The sequence below is a fragment of the Musca vetustissima genome, unplaced genomic scaffold (genome assembly GCF_032173495.1).
Source record: "Musca vetustissima isolate MV318-11 ecotype Yass unplaced genomic scaffold, APGP_CSIRO_Mvet_v1 utg8193, whole genome shotgun sequence".
NCBI classification, from domain to species: Eukaryota; Metazoa; Arthropoda; class Insecta; order Diptera; family Muscidae; genus Musca; species Musca vetustissima.
In genome coordinates, this window is record NW_026882893.1 from 411,298 (window position 1) to 429,753 (window position 18,456).

General features: G+C 34.9%; 1 protein-coding gene across 1 annotated transcript in view; it reads right to left on the minus strand.

Annotated features, from left to right (window-relative positions):
* Positions 1 to 18,456, minus strand: part of LOC133329604 (lachesin-like) — a gene marked incomplete at its 5' end in the record, with an annotated part of 72,630 nt that overhangs the window by 44,895 nt on the left and 9,279 nt on the right. The gene's annotated exons all lie outside the window — the stretch shown is intronic.

An 18,456-nucleotide genomic window follows, 5' to 3' on the forward strand; every position in this document is an offset into this window, starting at 1 on the left:
CAATACTCCATGGCCTCGATCCAGAGGCCATAATGCCGCCTCTGGATCGACCAGACAAATCGGACAAAAATAAAGTTTTTGGTCCATTTCATCCCCTAAATATTAAACGATCTTTACCAAAAACAATAGGGGTCTTCATTGGATGGAACCCACCCTGTATGTAAAATTTCGTGAAGATTGGTCCATAACTGTGGTCTGTATCGTGTTTATTTAAAAAGGAGACGCACATGTCTACATCGACTCAGCTGGTCGAGATATGACGATCGGTATACTTAAAGGTGGGTCTAGGTCCAATAATACGCGGCGTTACAAACTCTTGAGGCTGCACAAAGCTATAATACCCTGACATTTCTTTTAAAAAACACATATTTTTCCAAAAGAGATATTGAATGGATTTGTTTTAACAACAATTTTAAACGCTTCCAAAAAATTATGCACATAAAAATAATTGTAAGATATCTAATAAAAAAAATCTATTTTTTATAAATTAAAAATATTTAAAAAATACAATTTTTTAATTATGATTAATTAATTCAATGTTAAAATATCCTCCTTATGGCTCACATGCTCATGTGAACATCACTGGTCCTTTACACTATGAAATTTGTTCGTTCATTAAAATGTGTGATTAGTAATTTTGGGCGAACCATTTTCCGTCACCCTGTACAATATTTGCCATACCATTTTGTAATATATGCTGAGGATCATCTATGAATGTTTGCAAGGTAATAGTAAGTGATGAATGTAATGCATATGTAATGTGCTACTTGCACATTGGCTATGATCTGGCAGAAGTTGTTGTATCAGTGAGTAGTAGCTGCATTACTTGCTACTAACCCAACACTCGGAACATAAATATAAGTAAGCAGTGTAACATCGTGTACTAGAATTTACTCATTTGTACACAAGTGCAGGGACGAATCGAAGGGCATGTATAAACTTGGAAAAGGCCCCTTCATATTTTAGGAAAGATTATTAGGATAAACGATTATATAGATCCGAATTAAAATAATAATATGAATGTTTTCAGTACTTCGTGGTTTAGAAAAGAGTTTCCACATATAATTTGGAATCCTGTCCTCTTCGGATAATCAGAATTATATCGTTCATTGTATTCATTATTTAATAAAAACTGTCTGTTTTATCCAAATCCCTTCAGGCCTTTTTAAATACCTCCCTGCATTCTTATCTCAGCATCCACACATTTTTCAAGCTCACATCAACGTACATATACACACTCACTCACATTAGATAGCACTTCAACACATCATTATCATAGTATAAATATCTGAGGCAAAGTACTCTACTATCTATCGATGTGAGCAATGAATGGTGTAGATGTTGAAGATTGCATGAAATGAGCAGGACCAATAAGGATGTGAGAAAGGAAAACAAGAAGAAGTGAAATACTGTAGAGCCACATAAAAAGGATATGATAAGCACTCTGTTTATTTTGATAGTCATACGTGCTGAGGAGTGAATGGTGATGGTGATGGTAAGAAAAATCTGTTGGAAATCAATTTGTATATGGTTGAGTAAATGTTTTGTTGGCTATGATTTTTGCTGCTTAACAAACCGAAATCAGCAAAGAAATAATATAGAGAGATTCATTTGGCATAACAAATCAGAAGATGAATGAAAAAAAAAACAAAAACAACAAAGAAAATATTTGAATGAATTGATATTCAAATAAAAAACTTTTTTTGTGCATACCTTTGGAATCATTGAAAGAAGGGAAGAATTTATGATTTCCTTTCAATTCACAATTCATTCCAGTCAAACCAATGGTCTTTGATTTCGAGAAAGCATCTTGACCATTTGAGATTTTCCATTCCAAGTGCAGCGCCTTCTCAAGTTATTTGCTTTCGTTGCTTCATACCTTTCGTTGATGTTGATCTTTTCTGTTATGGGCTTAAGAAGTTGACAGTTCTATTTATCTTAGCAAATTGCCAAGCATTGCTGCTTTGAGGTTTTCTCGTTTTTTATTGGTAATTGTCAAACCACTTGAGGGGTGATTTAAAATTACAATTGTGATTTGGTTGAGTTTTAGTATAGTACTTAAAGAGGAAAATCTACTGGAAAGCTATGTCACACAGTTATTCGGTTGTTATTAGTGGAGGATCAATTATCTTTTCAAAAACTCAAACAGTCTTGATAATATTTTTGGAAATAAAAGCTAAAAATTGGACTAAAAAAAAACAAAAACAAGTAAGGAAAGTTCAAAAGTCGGACGTGGCCGACTATATGATACCCTTCACCACTGTGGATACATATAAGAGATGCTAATATATACAATATCATGTAGATAGAAAATACATATAATCTTTAGAGAAACATTGAAATGGAATGGGGCGCAACTAAATGTGTGATCTACATAGATATTTGTTTCTCTGTGCAAAATTTTGTCTCAATCGGAAGAATTTTAGAATTTTGGTGCACCATTTAAATAAAATCGGGCGAAACTATATATGGGAGCTATATCTGAATCTGAACCGATTTCCACAAAACTTCATCTACATCAAGCTGGGCCTTACTCAGTACGCTTTCCAAAATTTTGTCTTAATCGGACAAAAATTGCAAGTTTAGTGCACAATTTCCCTAAAATCGGACGAAACTATATATGGGAGCTATATCGAAATCTGAACCGATTTCCACAAAACTTCATGTATATCAAGCTGAACCTTATTCAGTACGCTGTGCAAAATTTTGTCTCAATCCGAAAAATATTGGAAGTTTGGTGCACAATTTACCTAAAATCGGACAATATATGGGAGCTATATCAGACTATATATGGGAGCTTTATCTAAATCTGAACCGATTTCTACAAAACTTCGCATACATCAATCTGGACCTAACTCAGTTCGCTGTGCAAAATGTTGTTTCAATCGGAAAAATATTGGAAGTTTGGAGCACTATTTACCTTAAATCGGACGAAACTATATATGGGAACTATATCTAAATCTGGAACGATTTTCTTCAATTTCAATAGGGTACGTCCTTAGGCTAAATAAGTGACCTGTGCCAAATTCCTTCCAAACCGGATCATGAATGCGACCTGTACTTTGCTCAGTAAAATACATGGACGGACAGACGGACATGCATAAATCGACTCAGAAAGTGTTTCTATGCATATTCTCAAAAGGAGCCATGGGCCTATCTCGCTTTCTTTTGCTTGTTACAAACGTATGCACAATGACATAATACCCTGTACCACAGAGTGGTGGAGGGTATAAAAAATATTTGTCACGCGAAGTCGTAACCGTGGATTTTTAAAAATATATTTTTTAAACGAATACATGTGTGAGGCTTTCTAAAAAAAGTATTTTTCTTCACAAAGACATAAGCGTGGATTAAAAAATACATATATTTATCATACAAAGACATAGGCGTGGATTTAACAAAAAATATTTTTCACACAAACATACAACTACCATTGGACTTCCATTCCTAGTTCGTGATGTTCGAGTAATAATATTATGCCCTCAATATTAGGTTATCCACTTATTAGGATATCCACTTAAGCCAGTCCAGGCCTGTTGTACACTTAAGAGTTAGAATACCCTCGAGGTTGAGATTTTGATATCCTTATTCCAGAAATCTCTGTTCTTAGTGAATTCTTCAGTCTATTCTATTCATATCACTAAATATTTACTGTTTTAATTAACAATGATTTTATCACCAGCTATAATGGACAGAGAGACGGACACATAGGTAGGTCGATGCAGCCAGTCGATATATTACGATCGGTATATCAACCGGTGGGTCCACGTTTATTTTTTATTTATCAATGATGGTTCTTGAAAAAGTTATTTCTAAAAAAACTAGACTATTGTCCGGACAACCCTTGACAAAGGAAAGAAAATTAAGTATTTATAGTTATATTCTCCTTGAAGAAAGCCCATCTCAATATTCCCTTTCTACTGTCATCAGGCCCTTCAGTCACCAAAACCCTTCTCACATCTATTTTCCTAGCCATCCAAATGTCTTCTGTTAATCACCTGAAAACAATAGGTGCTGAGCGCCACTTGATTGTTTGAACAACGACGATGACGACGACAACGAGTGTACCTTGTTAGTTAGTGAGTGGCAAGGTGTCACTTGTGCCCAACACGCGGCATTTCAAGGAGTCAAACTAAAAATAACATTGGTGTTCTGAACATGACCATTTTAACAATTGACACTGACATTTTACTTAAGTCCTTATTGTTGGCCGTTTTTATTTACTTAGCATTTTTTTGTTTGTCTACAAATTACTGAGATTTGTTGGTAAAGGTGGTGGAGGAGGAGGGGAGGACAATGTTTAAAAATGTAGAAAAAGAGAAAGGTAAGCTGAAACGAAAAGACATACGCTGTGAAGGATACTTAAGCTTAATGCTGAATGAAGCTAAAAGGGCAATGTAATGGAATGAAGTGCTTATTAGTGGCAATTTCCTTCTCTTGCTCATTGTGTTAACAGCAGAAGAAAAAAACGACAACTTTCAAGATGGCTAAAGGAACGAGTACAAGGACTTAAGCATATCCTTACAGCTAATTTGTGCACCAATAAAAGATTTAATGAAGCATTGCTGTTGCTAAATAAAGAATGAACGAAGGCGGTATGTGGCTGACAAAAGGGATTCCTAAGACAAAAGGCACGAACAAATGGTTGGTGTAATAAAGCAGATGTTTTGTTTTTGGTTGGTGTGCTGGCTAGGATAATAATAATGAAGGATAGTAATTTGTTTAAATAGAGCAAAGCTTTGTTTGCCGGAGAAATTAGGGTCGGAAATGTGAAGGAGGGCGAAGTTTGTGCAGATACTGTTGGAGGAGGAAATATTAAAAAAATAGTTATTGTAGGTGTGTGGTTAATATTTTTTCATAGGAGGTTCTATGAAAACATATTGAAATCCTACTTCCGATGAGTATCTGGGTAGCTTCCCTTATATCTGATTTTTTTATTATAATGACCGATGGGAATTTCTCCCTATTCTCCGTTTATAGCGGCTGCAAAATCTTGAAATATTTTTTGGAGACCCATTTCTTGGTCAGTCGCGATAAAGTTCACAATATTCAAGAAAAAGCTTTGAAATTTTGAACATACACAGCTACTCTCCTACGATGTTTGGTATTGCAATTTTTTGGATATTTTCCCATCTGAGAGTCTGTAATTTGTTATTCTAGGTTCTTAGAGGATGAATAGAAGGAAGGTATGTGTTTTGACATAGTTGTTCTCATGTACTAAAGGAAGTGATTGTTATTTTGCACTGAGTGTTTTTAGAATATGGACAACTTATTTGCAGAAAATTGTCTTCGTATAGGTCTCTTAGATACAAGTCCGGTCCATGTCCGGTATTTTCTCATAAAAGTGTCTGTAGGTTGTCATTACGGGGTCTTGGTGGGTAAACAAATTCTATGTAGAAATTTTAAAAAATATGCACATGTTTTGACATAATCCCTAAAAAAGGTCCCCCCAGTTTTGGTATGTGGAACATCCTAGTATGTAGAATTTTCCATCCTAAGTGGCACAAATTTGACATCCAAGGTTTTTGGTGTTTTACATTGCCCCCCTATATGAAGGTTTTATTTTCACCATTTCGGTATTTCTAATTTTCCATTAATACTATCTGGAATTTTGTACTTCGTTTTTTCAAAAAAAAGATATAAAATATAGGCCCATGTATTTTGTAGCTTCTGTCGAATTTTTCATCTTAAGTGGCTTAAATCTGACATTGAGGGTTCCTAATGTATTAACCGTATAAAGGTCCAATGCTCCGTATATTCAAGTCCTTGCCGAATTTTCCATACGTAGCGTTTGGAATTCGGTACTTCGTTTTTTCAAAGAAGAACCTACATCTGTCATCTTTCAGGGAATTTACAATGTGGGTCCAATTTCCAATCATAAGTGGTTGTAATCTGACCCCCTGGAAATCTCTTTTAAGCTCGGCTTATGGAACAAATGTTCTGTCACAAGTCGGTCTTATGCGCAGCTCTTCCAATTTGATATGTTGACTTCCACTTGATATTTCCAAAGGCCACTGTTTTTTTCTCTCAAGTACTCAAAGAGCTGCCAAATATAGCATTTGCTGTTCTCCGAATTTCAAATCTGATGTCGTAATTTTTTTTTGTCAGGTACAAGATATATGAAATCTTTGACTACCTCGAAGGTGTAGTTCTCAAGTTCCACAATTGGTCCGAGTCTACTGGACGTCTTGCGCGTTTATACCATCAGCTTGGTCATTTACTGCCAGTCCCACTTTGAAAGAGAGGTTGCTGTTACAGCAATGTTCGACCCATATGTCGATGTCATCGGCGTAGGAGAGTAACATGTGTTTTTTAGAGTACAGAGTTCCATTTCTTTGCCTTTGTCTCTCGTAGGATGTTAAAAAGGACACAAAACAGATTGTTACCTTGTCTGAACTCTCGTTCGGTATTAAAGGGAACCGAGATTTTAAATTAATTTTGTAGGAATGCCGAAAGCATATATGGATTTAAACACCTTTGAACGGCCAGCACTGAAGTTCTTAATTCTTTGTTTGTGCACGGGACACAGAATGCTGAGGTTCAAATCATTGGGCATGCATTCCTCTAGTCAAATTGTAATAATAAGCTGTTGCATGCTCCTGACCACCATCTGACCACTGGTCATGAATAGTTCGGCTGGTAATCCATCCGTACCTGCTGATTTATTATTCTTCAGGCGATTAATTGCTATTCTGGCCCCATCTTGCTAGGTAGTATACAATGTATATCGTTATCTCTTGTTGGTTCTGGGGTATCTTCTTCACCCCCACTATTTGATACCAGAATACAGAACTGGAAAATACTCCTTCCAGATTCTCAAAACGCTATCTGCATCTGTCACCAGGGTTTCATCTTCATCTGTACAGAAGGATGTGCCTGCAACAAAGCCTTCGGTGTGATGTTTTACTCGTTGGTAAAATTTCCGTACTTCGTTCTGACTCCTAAACATCCCGATTTGCTAATACTCACCGTTTTCTTGTTCTTTATTCTTTTTTTGAAAGTACATTTTTTCTCTCTCCATTTTTGCTATACGCTGCTTTCTTCACATCAGTAGCATTACGACGTTCCTGATCGTACCATGCGTTTCTTGATGATGGTCTTTGGTATCCAAGTGTTGCTTTTGCAATATGGAATATAGCTCCTTGTTTTTAAATGGCGTCTATACAAAGGTTCAATTTTTTGAATTTTTAGGTTCTAACTAATAATATGATACTTCGTTGTATAATTGTACCTCAACATAATGGTTGGAATTCCAAACTCATAGAGAGTTGTATAAAAAGTCCCGTTCTGCTGAACTGAACTCCTTTTTTACTACTTTTTTACTACTTTTTCTCTTCTCCTGATTGCCTCAACTAACCAAAAATTAAATAACTTTGTGGTTAAATCCCAAAAGAATTATTTAAAAAATATAGCAAAATCATTTTATTGTTGTTTTTGTTGTCAGCCAAATTGTTTAACCATTTGCTGCCAATTCACTTGCTGCCAAAGTCAGTGATAAGACCCCTGGTGCATGGTGGATTTTGTAGAGTTTCAAATGTTTTATGTCTTGAATTTTTAAGAGATTTTCGAAAAGGAAATTCCAACGACCAAAACCAAAGAAAAAAGGAAAAGAATAAAACAAAAGCAAAACACAACAGAACAAAACAAAACTCTCCATACAAATGTCATGTGAATACAAAACGAGTTTTTCGTGTGGCAACATTAGCCTGACAATGTAGCAACACCACTCAGTACCACCACCACTGCTACTACCACAAACGACCATTAGCAGCAGCATCATCATCATCATCAACGGCCAGGCCAGTCACACACACCATCAGCATCATCGCCAATAATGGCATATCCAGTGAACTGTGGCAGTCATAGTCATCCATGCAAGTTACACATGTTGCAAAAAGGACCCTATTTGCTACATTTGTTTTGACAACAACAGCAGCAACAAAAACCAAAAAAGGAAGCCAAAAAGAAAACTATACCAAAATCAAATGGTCTCGTTTTTTTGAGGGAGTGTCATGGGGGTATAGGGAGCTTGAATAGTTGGTTGTCGTTATGTCAGTTCTTATAACTTAGATGTCCATACCTCTCTCTAGTCTCTGTTTTGTGTGTCTATATGTATGTCAACTTAGCAAATATACAACATGTGTCGTCAGTTTGTTTTGTTGCAACAATTGGGGAAAAAGCAACAAATCAGTATGCAACAAATCTAACAAACCATCACAGGCCAGCACATAGCCAAAGACGAAGAGATAGACATAGCGACAGACAGACAAACAAACAGATGAACAAATGACAGCCAGTTTTTGGTAGGGAGGCAGGTTATTGGAGTAGCTAGCAAACATTTTTGAGGGGTATTAAACGTCATAGAGAATTGTTAGCCCCTTTCTTGTGTGTGTGTGTGTGTTCTGCTACCTCTAATGGCATGAAACCAGTTGCTGCATTGGATTGTTCTGCATTGAGTCTCTATTCTTTTTCTGGTTAACAAAACGCACGTATTTCTAAAAGAAGAACAAAAACTTCAAAAAACAAAACCATGAGGAAAAAACTGAAACAAAGCTTCACTATAAAATGTGAAAATAAAACAAAACACAGATGTCGCTTCAGGGCAATGCAGAGAATAAACATTTCGTGGCTAGGTTGCATATTGCTGCTACTTAAATATATATTTTTTGTACATACACAAATATCGACATTTACAGTGGATGATGGAAGTGTGGCATTGTAATTACTAAAATTTGTTCGAAGTTAAATGAGACTATGAAGCTATATTACATTGAAGCGTTCCGATTTTTTCATATAAACGCAGGTAGTAGCACAGTGAAAATAAGAAATATCATTGCAGGTAGAATTAACATTAGGTTGGGGAAAAAGGAATCCATTAGATGGTTGTACTGATAGATTTCTCGTAAAGTATCGATCAAACAATTTCAGATTTATGACATTTCACAGTAACACAAATAATTTTGCTGTATTTGTTGGGCGTGTTCAGTTGTGAGTTACAGGGTTTTAAAAATGGAAGTGAACAAAGAGAACATTCGGTACAGTTTACAGTTTTTCTTTGACAAAGGCGAAAATGCAAGTCAAGCGGCTAAAATTGTGAATGTGTTTATGGTTCCGATACTTTAACATTCAGTTATGTGCAATTTTGTTTTCGTAGGTTCCGTTCAGGAAATTTTGCTGTTAGAGATGCATCTCGCACAGATATGTTGGTCGATAAAAGCGGATAAATGATCGAAGACCGGTATGTTAGCGGCCGTAATATCGCCCAGGAGCTTTAAATCGAATATAAAACAGTTTTTAACCTTTTACACAAAGCTGGATTAAAAAAGAAGCTCGATGTTTGGGTGCCACACTAATTAACAGAAAAAAATAGGATGGATCGAATTTCCATCTGTGAAGCCTTGGCCAAACGGAAAATGGTAGACCGATTCCTTAAACTGCAGATGAGATATGGATCACATACGATAAATGTAATCGTGGCCAAAGAGCGGTGAAGCACCTCAAACGGTGGATAAACCAGGACAAACGGCCAGGACGGTTCTGCTATGCATTTGGTGGAACAGGAAGGGGATTATTTATTATAAGTGGCTTACATATGGCCAACCGCTAACTTTTGATATCTACTGCCAACAACTTGACCGTTTGAAGATAACAATTGGCCAGAATTGGCCAACAGGAGAGGTGTCGTGTTCCACCAGGACAACGCTAGGCCACACACATCTACAGTGACTCGCCAGAAACTTCGGGAGCTTGGTTGGGAAGTTTTAATGCATCCGCCATACAGTCCGGACTTGGCACCAAGCCATTATCATCTTGTTCTTGCATTGCAAAATTTCTTTAATGATAACAAATAGTTTTTTTTTTTTGCAAATAGAGAACAGGACTTCTATGAGAGAGGCAATATAAATTTATCTTTAAATTGCCAACAAAACGGTGAATATTTGACCAAAATCGGAAATTCCCAAGCATGTTAAATAAAGTCCTATAGTTCATATATAAATAATGGATTTGTTTTTCTCCAACCTAATATTTGAAACCAGTGAGCGGAGCAGTACAGTCGGATGGGGCCGACCATATGATGTCCTACACAACTACCACGGAAAGCTAACTTTCTGCGGTTCTGTATTCTGAGCCTGGACAATATTAGTACCTTCTTTACAGATTATATGTCAACAGCTCCACTTGCTAACCCTGGCATATTTTCCAAATCTTGTTTTACGAGGTGAATATTTAAGCCATAAAAATTTGGTCACCTATGTTTTTGTTTGGTTCGACCCTCGGAATATAGACCGACTATTATTAAAACAGCCGTATTTGGTAATAGACTTCACCATGCAAAATATGTAATGTCCGGCATAACTTAAAGATGACCTCTAGAGCGACTAAAAATCTGACATAAATTAAGTTGTCGGTTCATTGCACCCCCTTAAAATATCATCTCAACATCACCGAAATTGATAAGCGGTGCCCTTGACCATAACCGGAACTTCATGCAAAATTTCAAAGCGACCAGCGCGACATTTCCGCTCTCTAGTGGTGTAAAAGTAATACTAAACAATATCATAACACATATACACATTTAAATATTTACCTATAACTCCCACCTCCGAGTACATACAATGATATAATTTGCATCAATTTAATAGTCTCTGGATATACTATCTACTTCTCGGGAATATGTCCTTCAGGAGTAAATATATACTCCCCAGAATATCAATTTTGTTATTTTTTATACTCTAAACCTTATGGTTAACGAGGGTATATACACTTTGATATGGTAAAAATGTGTCTCATCGAAATATTAGTTTTAGACCTCATATTTCTTTGACCAAATCCATTTCAGACAGTTTGGCGTCGAGTTACAAATGTCCGTCTGGCCGGCTGGTGCGCATAATAACTCTCAAAGGGAGTATCCGATTTCATCCAAACTTGGTGCAAGTTCGAAGATGGGGTATATCGGTCCACTCCTTCTGGTACCTCCCTGACAAAATGGTCAAAATTTAGCGAACAATTAATTGTATAATACCATGCGAACGGTGTATCCGATTAAAACAAAATTTTGCATAACCTATTATCTTTACCAAACCTAGATCAGGGATCCATTGGTCCACTCCTTCTGGTATCTCCCCACAAAAAGGGTCAACATTTTCAATATCTATAAATCCAGTATCAGGCGAACGGACTATCTGATTTGAACCAAACTTTGCACAATCTATTATATTTACCATGCCTAGAGCAAGTCCGAAGGTGGGACCCTTTTGTCCCAAAAATAGTCAACATTTTCAACATTAACAAATCAAATAGTAGGCGAATTGACTGTCCAATGTCATAAATCCGAAAACTCTTTAATAAAATCATACCTTATATAAAACGAAAAATAATAAATGTGCGTAACGGCGAAGACCTCCGCAAACTATAGTATGAGGGTATATATCTGTCGGCAGAACCGACTGACAGTTTTTTACTGGTTATACAGTAGATATCGGATATAAGAAACTCAAAAAATCCGGAGATTTCTTTCTTATATGCGTTTTTTTTCTTATATGGAATTATAGGATATAATAAGTATAAGCCCGCTGTTTTTGATAATCTTTCTTATATGCGATGTTTTCTTGAGAGATATGAGATGTGCTTATATCCGATATCTACTGTATTACTTTATATACAGGAGCGTATGCTTACTGTAAATCGCCAAATATTGTGTATACGCATGATAGTCTTGAAAGTGTTAAAGCTTACAAAATAAAACGTTTTGCATTGGAAATCTCTTCATTTAATTTAACACATCACTCATATTTCAAAACATGTGTTTTCCATAATTTATGCGTTATGATCCTTAAAAATATGCAATCCTCTCGTTTCAAATCACATTTGAAGTTTTATATAAAATATTCTTCCTTTTAAAAAAATCCGTAACAAATCGTTTTAGTTCTTAAACAACAAAAAACTATTGCTGTCCATAAAAAGAATACCCTTTTCATCTCCTCATTAACATATGTCCATAAGTGATTAAATCAAATAGAACGACATGACAAAAAAGGGAGGGTCAATTCGAAAAGGAGGTATCTGAAATGTGACTAATTTTTCGATAACCACTGTTACAAGGGTTCACAAACTGAATTTTCAATGGGAATAGGATACAAATAAACACATACAAAAGGGAAATGTTAAATATAAACATGCACATGTATTGCACACACCTATCATATCCTCATGAACAAAAAAGCCCTTCATCATTTAGGAAGGAAAGGAAAAACAGACAGGACAACACAAAACAAATCACAAACAACGGTACAATATTACACAATAAAAAAAAACAACTACAAACCCACACCCGCAAGACAAAAGAGAAAGGCAAGCAAACAAGCACACACACACATATACACAAACAAAGAACCAACAACGAACGTGGTCAGTTAAAAAGGACATGTTGCAACAGCTGTCACATCTTGTTTAACGAATTGTGGCATTAATGTGAGCTAGTGTGCTAGTATAGATGAATGTTTGTGGATGTGTGTGTGTGTCATAGATAGCACTGTCAAATTGTACGAATTGTGGTACAAAAATGTGTATCTTTGTGTATGTGTGACAGGAAAAAATTGGAATGAAAATGGAATATTAACAAGAAAAACATGTATAAATAATAATCATAAATAAGAACAACATCAAAATCAACAGCAGTGGCAGTGGCGGCAGCAGTGTGTCATAAAACACATTGTTGCCTGTCACGAAGCTATCCAAGCAACCAGCCGACAAACAAAGAAGTTAATAAGCCAAAGACAGATAGATATATTCTAGTTTAGAATCCTTGTAATTTTCAGTTTGCAAAAAACAGAAAAAGATATGAAAACCAAACGAGTTATTGCCACCATAAACTATGACATCTTCTTTGGTTGTAATGAAAGAAAATATCTTCAGGATATATGTAATTTTCGTTTTTGCGAAAAAAATGTTCTTCTAATTAGAAGGGACATATTTGTATTAGTGGTGGTTATGCACATATTTTTTTCAAAGAATAGGCCACAGGCTTCTTGGTATGTAGGTTAGAGAATGTGTTGTCAGAGTTTTCTAAATGAATTATGGCACATTAGACCCGAATTGAAATATTTCCTTTGTTAAATAGTTTAAGCTTTAGAATTATTTTCTTTAAAATTTGAATAAAATTTCTGAAATTTAAATAGTTTGTAGATAATGGGTAATTTGACAGGATTTATGGAATAAAAAAAATAACTACGCACCATGATAACGACTCAAATCAAGTATGGTTGATTATATAAAACATGAAAATTATTTGGGTAATATAAGAAAACGCCTAAAGGACAAAGACTAGGAATGAAGCCAAGAGGGTTCAAAAATCGGTATTTGTGAAAAGGTAAAAAATAAGTTAGGGGAGACTGAGGCACCTTCGGCACATGAAGATCCCATTGTAGCTTTGTTTCATAGGCATCAACTGTCAAAATATATAACTGTCGCAAAGTTTGGAACCTGTAGCTTATAAACTTATTTAGATTTACGGTCTGTTTTTATATTTTTATAGATTTTTTTTAATATTTCCATTCCATTTCGTAAGTATTTCGTATATAAAACTTTTCAAATTTTAAGGCAGTAAAAGTCGTTAATTACAATGCATATTCTTATAAAAATAATTAAAAATATTAGGTTTTTAGAAGATTGATAGAAAAAAAATGAGAAAAACTCAAAAAAGTACCTTCGGGCTATTTTCGGCATTTTAAAGGGGGGCCATAGTGCTATATTATATCCTTACAATATTTTTGAGTTTGTCTTTAAAAATAATCCTTTAATATTGTTCGAAGTTATATATCTAAGGCCAAACGTGATTGTATTGATGAAAATACGATAGAAAAAAAAAACTATTTCTGATGGTGCGTGCGACCTTGAGAAGCCGACGTCCGCCGCTAGAAAATATAACATTAAAAGTCAAACTTTGAGACACATATTGAAAGAAAATGGAACATTTAGAGGATCTAAATTTCAACCAGACTGATAACGGTGATAATTACCATGGTACCCGGGATAAGTGAATTTGAATTTTTAACTTATACTATTATTATATGTTTTTAGTAGTAGTATTTATAATTAAGTATCAAACGACAAACAACCGGCCAATAAAGTTTTTATATCTGTTGAATAAGTACTGGGATGTAGAGCTCTAAAAAAATGCCGACTGGGCCCCTTACGTATTGGCCTATTTTTGGTATAGCATGTTTGTTATTATTAGAAAAAAGTAAAAATGGCGTTAAGTTCCTCCGGACCGAACTTTGTATAACTTCCGTCGCATGATGTGCTTTGAAAAGACTTAAATCGGTCGATTCCGTCTAAAGGGACTATGATAAAAAATACAACTACACTGTAATTGTCTAGCCGGTGTATTTTTATTCTTCTTGTATATAGTCGGTTTGGAAATTTCGGCATATATATATATATATATATATATATATATTCGGTGGAAAATGTGATAAAAACTTAAATATATCTCAAAAAAACAAAAAAAAAAAAAAAAGAAAATGCAAATACGTTTACAACCACACAGGGGGAAAATTTGACAAGGAATATACAAATCAGGGTGCGAAGAATGATTAAAATACACTCTTTCTCACGAATGCTCACAGGCGAGAATTCGAATGTTTTTAATTTATAGCGTATGATAACGTTACAATGAATGAACAAGCATTTGCAACCTCTCGCGAATGTTCGCATTGCCTGAAAAATTCCCGAACGATAAAACTTCGCTGCAAGCGTCGTCGATTCATTCATTAGTGAGCGTTCCTTGCTGAAGAACATTCTTTTGAAAAACTCAAAAAACAAATGTTCGCGAATTCTCGCGAGCACTAGTAAACGAGTAAACACACACAACGAATGAAAGTGTGTGTAGCAGAAAGTGTGTGGAATAGTATCGGGCGAACATTCGCATGCTCTCTCGCGAGAGCAAATATCACTATTCTCTCACACACTTTCAACTGAACCAACTGAAAATCCATACACAAAGATAAATACGTGAGAACCAAGTTTTTACGCTCTCCCCGAGCCTGGTTTGGAATAACAAAACACATAACCAACAACTATTGAGTTCACAAACGTTTGTTGGTATTCATGTTGCTGTTCTGAGCATTCGCGAGAATTCGGGAATGTATGTTTTCATTCGTGAGAGAATATCAGAAAGAATTTCAACCACCAAACGAAACGAACTCGTTTGTTATGTGTGTGCGAACATTCTTTGGCGAATGCTCGTTTGGTAAAGAATTTATCGCCATAAAGTCATTCGTAAAATGTGCACAAAAGAAAAAGAATGTATTTTGAATCATTCGCGAGCGAATTTTTGCACACCCTGATAAAAATACTTAAATCGACCCGACATGTGTATTAGGGCTAAAATATGCATTATTGTTCTACTAATATGTTTTACACCCTCTAAAACCTCGGAAAATCAAATTACTGCCACTTCGTTGGGGAAATGCGGATACATCTACATACGAAATTTTCTGCGAAGAAGTTTTTATACGCCACACAACTACATTATAGTTTTGTGCAGCCCCAAGAGTTTGTAATGATGAAATGGGAAAAAAACTTTTATTTAATATATTCTAGAGGTCACAATTATGACCCGAACACCACGAAATTTTACACCAGGAAGGGAGTCTGGTCAATAATAAACATGACTATTTTTTATGAAGATCTGTCAATATTATATAGTTGTGCGTACTCGGATCTGGGAGTTATATTTCAATATTTACAGGGGTCTACTAAATATTCACCTCGGGAGAACAGAATTTTGAAAGCACGCCTTGGTTAGAAAGATGAAAGAAGATGGTGGAAATATCGCGAAATATTGCCCAGGCTTACAATAAAGAACTGCAGAAAGTTAGATTATCGTGGTAGTTGTGGGTAGACTTGGGGAAAAAACAAGGTCAGGATATTAAAATACCTCAAATGTTGCGCATGGGACCATCAAAATAACTTAAATAAAGGTGGAGCTGAATATAGAATCTAATTGACTTTCAATTTAATTTACAATTTTATAAAATGTTGACCACCCCCCCAACATCGGACTTAATCTAGGCTTGGCAAAGATACGAGGTTCTGCGATGTTTGGTTTAAACCGGACATTCCTTTCGCCAAATATTGAATTTATAAATATTAACAAAATTAAAACACTTTGTGGGGCAGACACCAGCTGGATTAGACCAATAGATCACAGAAATATTATAATGTGCAATGGTTCTTCCGTTACTTCCATCGAGAGTTATCGAGCGCACCACCCGGTCAGACAAACAGGCAGGGAATAATTAAGGGCGGTAAATGTCGCACAAGGTCTTCAGAATGAAGTAGAACAAGTTTGACTGAAGACATGTCATATAATAAAATTTATTTTTATTAATAAAAATTAAACTTGTCCTATGGTGAGTTTGTGCTTCTGGGGGTCTTAATATTTTCGCCAAGGACTTTCATACCCATTAGGGTTATTCCACCCCAGACCATGAGCTCGTTTTTTTGTCACAGTGTTATATACATATAAACATTGACAATTACAAGAGGTTTTGAAACAAAATTACTTATAGCCATCCACATTCTACAACTAAGTACATAAAAATTTGGTATGTGGGTAAGTCACATTTCATTTCAGAATTCATTTTTTTCTTTAGAAAAACGTTCTTAGTTCTTGAAGACCGATTTTTTCTATAGAAAACAACATTCTTAGTTCTTGAAGACCGATTTTTTTCTAAAGAAAATAAATCCTCAGTTATTTAGGACTGCCTTTTTTCTATAGAACAATTTTTTTTCTATAGAAAAATATTCCTCAGTCCCTGTTGACCATTTTTTTTCTATAAAAAAAAATCATCAGTTATCGAAACAGATTTTTTTCTATAGAATAAAATCTTCATTCATTTGATTTTTTTTCTATAGAACCAAATGTTCCAGTCACCTCAATCACACAGGACTAATTTTTCTCTATGAAAAACATTCTTAGTCTTCAGTTATAAATACCGGTTTTATTAGAGTGCATATCTAATACATTTTATGGGCTTGGGAATTCCACGCCATACCGTAATTCGGATTACGTAAATATTGCGGATTATTGAAGTCTGAATTTTTATTTGTACCATACCATCTGTGATCTGGCTGTTTCAATGATGATCTATCGACATTTAGCCATTCAAATGGACCTAGGCTTAGGATACACTTTACATTGACGTATGTGAGATCATACTAAATATTTTAATTTATTTGGGGGTTATTATTTTTCAAAAAAACGTTTCTGGTTGATACCACAGCTTTGGCAAACCCAATATAGCTATGCTTTGCTTTTCCTTTTTTATTTTCCGATTGTGGAATTTCCACGTCACTGGTATAAACACTTTAGATATTCATGTTTACATTTCTGTTTTCCTGGAATGGTCAACGTTGCATTGCAAATGTTTGCGTTAAGGATATCATCTCGGCATGTTTGCCATTTATAGGTAGTAAAGAAAATATTTGAGTGTATGTGTGTGTGTTTGTGCTGAAGGGTTATATACATTAGGGTGTTACGGGGAAAATAATTCATATTACTTCAGAGATTTTTCTTCATACTCGGATATTCAATCAAAGAATATACACATTTAATTAATTATAAATCTTTTAACCAATGAGATACGAGAATATCGAAGAAAAGATTTCTTAACCCTTTGTGGCCCAATGTTGTCCACAGGCAACAAAATGTTCTAGAGCTTTTATTTAATATGCAGCTGGTAGATATATATTATTTGGATTTCATATGTCAAGACCTGATTATGGATGATACGTATCAAAAGAGAAATCAAAAAAAAAAAATCAAAATTGGGGTAAAGTTATGAGCTTTTCAATATAAAGAAGTGGGTAAATTTGTGTACAGTACTAATTTGTGTATACAGTCAAAATTATTTAAATCGCTTCGTATGCAAATTGTATGAATTCTGCCATCAGAATTATTTTTGATTCTTGTAAAAATTAATATAGAGAATAATTTAAAATGATTTTTCTGTCGATTTTGAATTTGGTTTTCTTGATATTGGACTTTAATTTTTCCGAAAGAATGTACTGTATCTCCCGAATCGATGTGGCAATATATGTCTATACTTTATTTTTTATATTTTTTTCTGTCAGGTGGTCTATTTTACATAAAATCTATAGTTCCTAGAAATATTTTTATATTTGAGTATCTCAAATTTTGTACTGACTTTAACGTTTTCAGACTAAAGAAATTTCTAAAATATATTTAAAAAAAAAGTTTTTGAAAACAACTTTATTTTTAACAAACTCCCTAATACCCACCCGTTTGCATTTTTCCCCATCTACATATACATGTAAGGCAATTTCCCTTTTGAGTTTTTTTCTTGTTGTTGTTGTTGATTTTTCATTGAGTTCTGGTTAGGTTTTGTAGACTGATTTTCGGTAGTCTCACTGCTGAGAATTGCATCCATT